The following is a 10,000-nucleotide window of genomic DNA, read 5'->3' on the forward strand; positions in this document are numbered from 1 at the left end:
TGTTCTAAATTTGTTTGGGTTGGGGCAGACTCAGCCATAACGAGGTGCTTGAGAGCCTTGGGTCTCTCTCTCTCTTGCTCTCTCTCTCTCTCTCTCTCTCTCTCACACATACACACACACACACACACATAGAAAACCATGGAGATGTGAGCACAGATTCTCAAACACATTTATCGGTCTATGCTTGAAGGCTTGTACACAGTCACACTCTACAACACACGGTCCAGGAACGAATCTCTGACACGACTAACCCAATCACTGTAACTTCTACTTTAGCTGGGGTAGAATATAGCTGGGGTAGTCACCATGTAAGTAGTCATAGTGAGATAGTAATGGTGAGGTAGTCATGGTGAGGTAGTCATGGTGAGATAGTAATTGTGAGGTAGTCATGATGAGATAGTAATTGTGAGGTAGTCATGGTGAGATAGTAATTGTGAGGTAGTCATGATGAGATAGTAATTGTGAGGTAGTCATGGTGAGATAGTAATTGTGAGGTAGTCATGGTGAGATAGTAATCGTGAGGTAGTCATGGTGAGATGTATACTGCTTTACGTCTCCTGCCCAGGCCACCAGTTCCTAAACTGGATGGTGCAGACATGCGTATCGGGGTAAAGCTCTCACCCCCGCTGCCCCACTCAGTCACTGCAGGGGTGACGCAATTAGCAGACACACAGTCTAGTGGTTCTCTTTAGGGCCTTTCTGCGGCCATACAGCTTATTATAGCAAAGACATTAAAGTTTTACACACTTACATTCATGCAAACGCACACACACACACACACACACACACACACACACACACACACACACACATACACACACACACACACACACACACACACACACACACACACACACACACACACACACACACACATCTTCCCACCTGCTCACAGAGGCGTGCATACCCCTACACTCTGCTGTGTGTCAGGTTGCCGTGGTTGTCTGCATCTGTTACATGAATATCAGTTTACTTTCTTAATGGCTTGTCAGTTTCAGAACTTGATGTATAATTGATTTTCACTGGCGTCATGTCTTCTATAAAAAAAAAATCTATATTTTTAAACAATGTTTGTATTTTTAAATAGCTGCCAGATCACAACAGCACAACGCTGATCAAACCAGGTTGGTCGTCAGGTCAGGCTGGAAGTGCTCACATGAAAGAGAGTCTCCAGACAGAACAGAGGGCTTCCAGAGCACGTCAAATCACACACACACACACACACACACACACACACACACACACACACACACACACACACACACACACACACACACCCCACAGTGTTATACACATTCACACCTTTACTCTTCCTTTGTTTTCAGTGTGTCAAAAAACCGTTATACTCTCCAAATATGTCATGCCCTGAATGTGGAGATGTTCTTTCATGAAACAATGAAATATGAAAAAAAGAGAAATAAGTAATCCAGTTGATTTAGATCCAGACTTTGTTGCACTGCTATGCTAGCTACTAGCTAGCTTACAGTAATAATGTGAATTTAAACCACATGATTTCTTTCTCATAACGGTGTCACATGTAAATGTGAACACAAAAATGTTGAATGTTCTAATGCCCCATAAACAAACAAACAAACATGGGGTAAAGTTGTGTTTAATGTGTCCTGCGCTTTACTTCCATGTCTCTGGCTTACATTTAGGTGTCCAGAAAAAAAGATAGTTTCTGCTGCTCTGTAGCAATGACAGCCATGGTGATCAACGTTACTTTCCCTGACAGGTGTCAGAATGACAGTAACTTTTACACTTTTCTGGGTGTTTAAGTCACTTATCTTTCTTGTCCTGGCCACTTACTGCTCTCTCTCTCTCTGTCCTTCCCTCTCCCCCTCTCTCTATCTCCCTTCCTCTTTCTCTCTCTGACTCTCTCTCTCTCTCTCTCTATCTCTCATGGTCCTTCATGCATATGCATGGAGTGGCTTATTGTGGCCGTCAGCTCCGAGTTCCGTGTTCTGGTACAGCGTGTGAGGTATAGACCTGTCTCTCTCTCACTCAGGCAAAGATATCGTCACCATAGGGTGCCGCAGTCATCCGCAACTTGGGACTGTGCTGGCAGCGTTTTACCAACTGCCTTTCTGTATGAGGGGGCTGACTCTTTTCCCATAAGCCCATAGAAGCTTGCACAAGTGACAGCACGGCTATAGCACCTGTCTGCTCCCACCTGGGACAGTGTGAGGAAGGGAGAGTATTAGAGTCAATCTGGTCAGCTCCGCACACAAACACAGCCACACAGCCCTTCACTGGAATTTTTTTAGCCTGGTTGTGGCATTTTGGTGGGGAGATGACAGGTGTGACACGATAGACATCATCTGGACATCACCTACTCAGTTTAATCCCCACGTTTCTGCCGTGTATTCCAGACATGGCCTACTGAATTTGACTGCACTGTTTCTGCAGGCCAGTGTATGGGTCTGGCTCTGCAGTACTGACTTATTCTATGAATTTCATCATTTCTTACAATTTAATAAGTTAAAATAAAAACATTTAATGTTATAGGTAAAATATGAAACAACTGTATACATGTGGTTATTCTAAACAGCATGCAGCTATGCAGATAATGTTTGAACATTCGAAAGACCTTGGGTGTCTTTTAGGGGACTATAACTGCATTACAGTTTTTTTTTTCTCAACTTGTTATGTAAGTGCTGAGGAAAAGACTTGAAGACTATAGAACCTCCTCACAACACTTTTACGGTACAGCAGAATGTGTGGATCTGGGCCAGTATCAGTTTGAAAAGAAACAGAGACAGACACATTAGCACTGGAAAACATATTTGAACTGCAGAGTTGAAGAACATAAGATTCATAAGAACCACCACAGCCCTCAGAACAGAAGGTCTAAATCCAGGTCAATGGCAACTTTTCCAGCCCATACAATCATCTGGGAAATGTGGATACTTTTTCAACAGATTTCACTTCACTTCTTCTGTCTCCTTAATTTTGCATTTCCCAGCATTTTTTTTTTTTTTTTTTTTGAATTTGCAATATGACAAGAATGCAGCCGGGATGTGATGCACCATACTGTGATAAAATACAGCGGTGTCAGCAGAGATACTGTATATCTCCCCACTGGCTGCGTTTGTGTACGGGGTGAGCTTCAGTACGCCACCTCTCTCATGTGAACCGCAAGCCCCTGACAGTGTGAGTACACCACTTATATCTGACATTCTCTTTAAATGAAGCAAGTGACACGAGCTGCAAATGCAGGAGAAATTCGACACAAAGGCGTTTTGTTGTCTTGCCTTTGCTTTTCCTCCCCGCGTGTTCGAGCAGCTTCTGTGAACTGCCTCCTGTCATCACGTTTCAGGACTGCGGTGCCGCCGCGACTCTGGGCCACTGCTCCTAAAAGACGGCTGGTGAGGTGGGTTTACGCGCCGTGCCAAACTGCGTTAAATAAACGCAGAGATGTCGGTGCCAATTCGCCACTAATTGTCCCTCCCGGCGCTGGCTGCTAAAAAGTCTGCGCAGACTCTAAGCTGCAGATTCTTGTGAGTGTTAATCTTCTTATACTTAAGGTATCAGGTTCGCCTTTGATGTCACTAAACATGTTGACTCCGATCTCGCCCAAGAAGGCAATCCAGACATAGCTGTGAGCAAGACTAGTGTGTGTGTGTGTGTGTGTGTGTGTGTGTGTGTGTGTGTGTGTGTGAGAGAGAGAGAGAGAGAGAGAGAGAGAGAGTGTTTTTTGTGACTTTGCCTTTCATAAATTCAGTTTTCAGCCTGTTATTCTTTTGAAAATCCCCCATAAGATGTGTGTTTGTCTGAAACCAAGAAACCAATGTCTAAGCTATGCCTGTTTCTGTATTGTTCAATTAAATGGTGATGGAAAAAGATACTCACATTTATGTCATCTAGCGACTCACATGGTGAAGCACCTAATTAAAATCATTGACTTATTAAATTGGGACTTGTTGCTACACTGTCTGGTGCTACAGTGCTACAGTAGACATTTTACAGCTGTGGACTTGAAAGCCCGATGATCTTCCAAGGCCTCTGATGTTGTGCGTGCCACTGCTGCAGGACTACTGATTGAAATGTGAAATGTGGATGTGTTTGTTATGTCTCCCTGTGAAGGCTCTGGTTCCGTGTTACGGGTGAGTTTATCTAAGGGCTCCACGGATGGGCGCGTCACCCCCAGGGCTGCAGGTGGACGTGGCCCAGCAGACAGGCTGTGATGCAGGGAGGAGCACACGAGCAAGATCCCTGCAGGTAAACAGGTGAGATTCCCCCATCCGTCACTCTCATAATCAATCAGGCCGACAGTTTGTCATGGGTTATTCATAAAAGCAGTGCGAGCTGTCCGAACATAGCCAAATGACAGGTGTGCTTGTGGATGTGTGTGTTTGTGCGTGCGCGTTGTGCGTGTAGTAGCATTTATTGGACTGTGTCTAACCCTAATCCTACATACCCCCTTAGATTAGTGACGAGCTCATGTTAGCTAAATCCCTTCTGAACATAAACACATGCAGTGCACCGTACTTACAGACTGAAAGTGTATCCTCGCTGTCTCCTGTCTGTCTGACACACAAAGCTGACTTTCTCTTTCTCTCTCTCATTCTCTCTCCATCTCTGTATAGCCTAGAGGTTATTTCTTTATGATGAGCGTCTTGGGAACTATACTAAGTTTAAGTTGTGTTAATAATATGGATTCGTTATGTGCTACGAGAGACAGGTGTGGCCCCGGCATACAGATGTTTTATTCAGTCTCTCTCTCTCTCTCTCTCTCTCTCTCTCTCTCTCTCTCTCTCTCTCTCTCTCTCTCTCTCTCTCTCTCTCGCAGTCTATGAGGCAAAAGGCACAGCCTTCACTCTGTTTCCTTTTAGAAATGAAAACAGTTTCTTTATCCCCCAAGGAGGTAAACGGTCCCAGTCCCCGTTGTCTCACCACTGAAGGACACACATAACTTTCAATATGCTTTGATTTTTCCTACGTATTGCCAGATTAGTCTACCAGGGAGATTCTATTGCTATGGTTTTAAACTGAGAACACCCAGGAGCCACCTTAACTTCCTGTCAGACTCAAACAGGTGTCTGTCCCAGTCCAACTTAGAGGATGGACATGTGCTTTGGTCCTAGGACTGCTTGAGTAAAGAAGACCTGTTGAACAGTACTCTAGGATATTGTTTCTGACATCATCACACATGCAGTAATGTAACAGTAATTCAAGTGCAGTATATACGTCTATATGTTAAAAAATTGTTATTTACAACAAAAAGTAATAATACTACACTAAAGAGGCTTATTCAAGATGTAGAGTTCTGCAATCATTTTGATTGACTGCTTCCATGAGTCTAACACCCTGTGAGTACACCACAGCTAATTGTATGCCAGTGTTTACACAGAGACTTCTCTATTTAAACCCTCCGCCTTTTTATTCTGTTATGTCATTAATGTCATTCTCAAATACCAGTTTTCCCAACTACATTTGGAAGTGTCACTCTCTTACAGTAGAGACTGGTACCAGTCTGCCCAGCGTCAGCCCTTAGGGCTGTGTTAAACGTGCAGGCTCTGGGTGCATTAGCTCTTAATGACAGAATTATGGAGCTGAGTCATGATGTAGCTGCACGAAACCTCTTCTTCACATAGTGCAGGTGGAGACTGTAGGTGGAGACTGTAGATGGAGACTGTAGATGCAGATTGTAGATGGAGACTGTAGATGGAGACTGTAGGCGTAGACTGCAGATGGAGACTGTATGCGGAGACTGCAGATGGAGATTGTAGATGGAGACTGTAGGCGGAGATTGCAGATGGAGACTGTAGGTGGAGGTAGGGATGAGCAGCTCTCCTCCTGAAAATGCCATCACATGGGGACAGGAACGAGGAATCAGGGAGGGTGATTGATGGGAGAGGAGTGTGAAAGTGGCCAATGTCTTATATAGTGGGACAACTGCAAGAGACAGAAACCACAGTGTCGTACAGTTTTACTGAGGCAACAGTAAAGGGTTATAGAAGGGCAGCTAAACTCTGTGTGCAATACTGCTCTGCTTTTGGAAATCCTGTATGCCTTTGTGTGTGTGTGTGTGTGTGTGTGTGTGTGTGTGTGTGTGTGTGTGTGTGTGTGTGTTAGCTTATGTGTATATATGCTTTTTGATTTTGAGGTCTGTGTATATGAATAATGTGAATGAAAGTGATAAAGTGTGTGTGTCTGTGTGTTAGTGTTTGTATATGTGAGTTTGTGTGTGTGTTATGTGTGTATCTGTGTGTGTCTGTGTGTGTGAAAGTGGTCTTACTGACAGCTCACTTCTTTTGTAAAGTTTGCATGTGTTTATTAGTGTATGTGTTTGTGCGTGTGTGTGTGTGTGTCTGTGTGCATGTGTGTGTGTTAGAGTGGTCTTGCTGAGCGCTCACTGCTGTTGTGGTGTGGCAGTGTAAACTCTGTGGGCTGGGTCTGTTTTCTTACTCCACTTTCAGCATGCTGACTGAAAACACTCATATTTTTAATGGCAGCTCACAGAGTGCCATAAATTCACTGGGCTGAGGTTGTATTTTTATCCACTTTTACATAATGAAAGTTCCAGAGGAGAGCAAACAAAGTTAAATTCCTGCTGTGTGTGTGTGTGTGTGTGTGTGTGTGTGTGTGTGTGTGTGTGTGTGTGTGTGTGTGTGTGTGTGTGTGTGTGTGTGTTTGTTGGGGGTGGGGTGTAGCCAAGAGGACACTGGAGAGTTTGAGGACTTTTACTCAATACGTCGTAAGTAAACCAAAACCAACCCTTGTGGTATTTTAAGGTCCTTTAAAAATGCCATGTCTGAAAATAGAGCTTAGTGCATACATTGTTCGGGATGAGCAGAGCTGGAGACTGCAACGTAATCAAGGCCATGGCTGAATAATTACTGCCTCTCAATACCAATCGCTCATTATGGTCCATATGACAGTCCCCATTGTTCTTAGTGCACTATAATATGGCCTTGCAAAACTATCGTGGCACCCACTCAAGCTCTCTGGAGTCAGTCAGTCCAGACATTAGTTGCCACCTGTAACCATCAGACCACACAGCACACACCTGTCCTCAAACACACCTGCTGTCTAAGTAACACACGCATACACACACACACACACACACACACACACACACACACACACACACAGACACCCGAGATGGAGGGCGATGGTGAATCCACATGACTGCAGGGTGGTGCGGAGTTGTCCACACACTCTTTTGTATCTGTGTGTTGTGTATCTCAGCGATATTGTCTATGTGTGTGTGATGGGAGTCAGGGTTAAGGGGGATTACTCAGTTGCTCCTAGCTGCAGGCGGGCCTCTGTAACTGATACTAAGTGACTCATCTTTTATCTGTATAAACTGAAGGACAAGGCATCAGTTCAGCTGTTATATACCACAGGCCATTGGTGTGCAAATATCACGCAGTGTCTTTTTTCAATAGCACGGCTCTGGCGCGAGAGGATGCTGTATCAATTCCTTTTCACATGCGCGGTGTAACGTTTCGGTTTATTACAATAATACCCAAGTCGGATTCTGGAGAATTTACAGTACTGCACAGACTGGTGTGGCGGTTTCCTCCTGCTTAAACACATCTGACCCAAATTATCGGCTAATTACGAAGCCTGAAAATGAACGAAGAGATCTGACTCACCAAGTGGAGTTGTTTGGCGTTACTATGCATTACCACGTTATTGCATGTTTTACGTTATTTGCTTGTTTCGTTTTTTATTTACTTATTTTTGATAATAAAAATAAAATCAAGCCAAGCAATGTATAAATGAAAGCGTGTATCCTGTATTCTACGAGGACAGCTGAGGAATTGGAAATTCGTAGACATCACATAATAAATTGCATATTAAACCGTCTTAAAGCGTCATCTGTGTGAAGGCTTTGGCACTTATGTATTCGTTCTTGCCAGAGAGAGAGAGAGAGAGAGAGAGAGAGAGAGAGAGAGAGAGAGAGAGAGAGAGAGAGAGAGAGAGAGAGAGAGACTGACTTCTGCTGTATGATGACTGTGGTTGAAAATCGTGGAACCAAGCCTCTTATGACATGAAAACCTTTCTCGTCAAACCACCATGACTGAGTCAATTAGGCCATATCCACAGCAAAACAATCTTATTTCCCGAAGATATTTGGGGCGTTAAATTCTTAAACAATATTGCCTGCCGCTCGGCGCCTGTCTCTTTGTTTCCTTCGTTTTTATATTTCTCTTCCCCGAGTCATTAGAGTGAAATAAATGAGTGGTGCAGTGAATGCGCCGCTGAGTGGATTACTGCACTCTTTAATTATCACTCTAGCTGTTGCTTTTACGTGTTTCCGCATATTTACATCACGAGAGGGGCGTGAGCGCGAGAACACGTAAGTTCGCGCGCACTCCCAGTGTTGACTAGATCGCTGTACACGACGGTGGGCGTGTTTTATGTGTTCCGCAGGGTGGGTTGGTGTTGAGGCTTGTTGTTTACTTTCTAAATGAATGGCAATATTTTAGTCTTCCTTATTTCCTACAAAATACATATAGGCCCATAGAACAATCGTAAACTTATGTTTAACTTTCAACAATGTTTTTATTGGATTACAGTGAATCAAATGCAACGGTCGAGGAAGCAGGCAAATCGAGGAGGGTACGGCTCGAGAAAAGAGACCACCTCCCCGTGGCTGCGTGTGCGTGGCTGCCTGGCCATGGCACAAACGCGTTCCTGATCTCGCGCATGCTCGTTCGTGTGCAAAACGATGGCCGACGCCAGCGTTTAGTGTAAGTTAAAATACCTCGTTTTTGCAGACAAACGAATCTTACATTCTAGTCTTGTATTGGCAGTGTATATGTTCATAAAGTTACTTTATGGAGAGGAAAACATTTAAGAATAGCCTGTTAAGTTCTCTGCATTGTAAACTTCGCATGGGAACAATGAACAATGCTTGACAAATCGGGAATAGGCCTACCAATCAACTGTAAATTGAACAGTGTTTAAAGAGGGGAAGCCATGCGGCTTTTGCAAAAATAAAGTTCTAAATGGAAATATTTTGTTTGTGTGTTTTCATGTATTTCTACCTGAATTTTATCTGCAAAACATTAAGTTTAATGTGCATTGAAGTTTTCAAATCCTTTGCAAACATCCTTATAATGCCATATGGGATGTTTCGTAAATACAAAGAGTGAAGGTATAACTAGTATATGTAGTTATTTATGTAGAAACGGTAAATTTGCATTTATTACTTTTATTTAGAAATTCCTATCACGCGAGACTATAACGGAACTTCACCAGCACGTGCAGCCAGGATGAGAGAGCCATGGTGAGAGAGTCTCCCAGTCTCGCGCCGTATACTCTTGGAGGGGAATCCTTGAGTATACACACACACACACACACACACACACACACACACACACACACACAGAGCATAAGGACATATTCTGCTGATTAATACCCGGTACACACGCAAAAAATTGTGCCGTAAGTAGGCCTACAATAAGATTTACAGGAATGCTGAATGTTTCCGCAACTTGGACGAGATTTATGCATATATGAACTTGTGATACATTTGCAGCATCCAGGGCCAGCACAATCAGAGCGGATCAGATACATGTCAAAACAAACAAACAAAAAACCATAACAAACAAAAACAATGGTCAATGCCTGCCTGCCTGCCGTTGTCTATGGAATGCAAGCGGCCCTAGCCGGATTTAACGCCTAGGTCACTGGGGTGCAGCTAATATGGTTGTTTCTCCATCAGAGACCGCGCGACGCTCACAGTGGGCCTGCCTGCCGTGGCCGCCCCACGCTCTCCTCTACTGCGGCTGCTCATCGCACTGAGACAATTTCCTGTGGCTCTGCCGAGGAGCCCGTCTGCCCCGAGTGCGGTTAAGTGTCTGATTATAACGTGCTGCGACCGTTTTAATATGCACGCACTCGCGAGAAAGACACAACATCCAGCTGCAATCATATGCGCAGACGAAAGAGAGGCGGCGTTTAAATGGACGTAATGAGAGGGTTGCGACGACGAGTGGGGGCGGGAGAGGCAAACAGAGAGATAGAGAGACGATGATGTCCC

At 44.2% G+C, this 10,000-nt stretch overlaps 1 long non-coding RNA gene across 1 annotated transcript in view; it reads left to right on the forward strand.

Moving 5' to 3' along the window:
- The first annotated feature begins 3,885 nt into the window (after nucleotides 1–3,885).
- The window catches only part of LOC143497369 (uncharacterized), a 32,727-nt gene continuing 26,612 nt past the window's right edge, over nucleotides 3,886–10,000 (forward strand). The window contains exons 1-4 of the long non-coding RNA XR_013125854.1: nucleotides 3,886–4,229; nucleotides 6,657–6,700; nucleotides 8,532–8,705; nucleotides 9,178–9,244. This is a non-coding gene — a long non-coding RNA (uncharacterized LOC143497369). The remainder of the gene's footprint in view (nucleotides 4,230–6,656; nucleotides 6,701–8,531; nucleotides 8,706–9,177; nucleotides 9,245–10,000) is intronic.

Source organism: Brachyhypopomus gauderio, unplaced genomic scaffold (assembly GCF_052324685.1).
Source record: "Brachyhypopomus gauderio isolate BG-103 unplaced genomic scaffold, BGAUD_0.2 sc108, whole genome shotgun sequence".
NCBI classification, from domain to species: domain Eukaryota; kingdom Metazoa; phylum Chordata; class Actinopteri; order Gymnotiformes; family Hypopomidae; genus Brachyhypopomus; species Brachyhypopomus gauderio.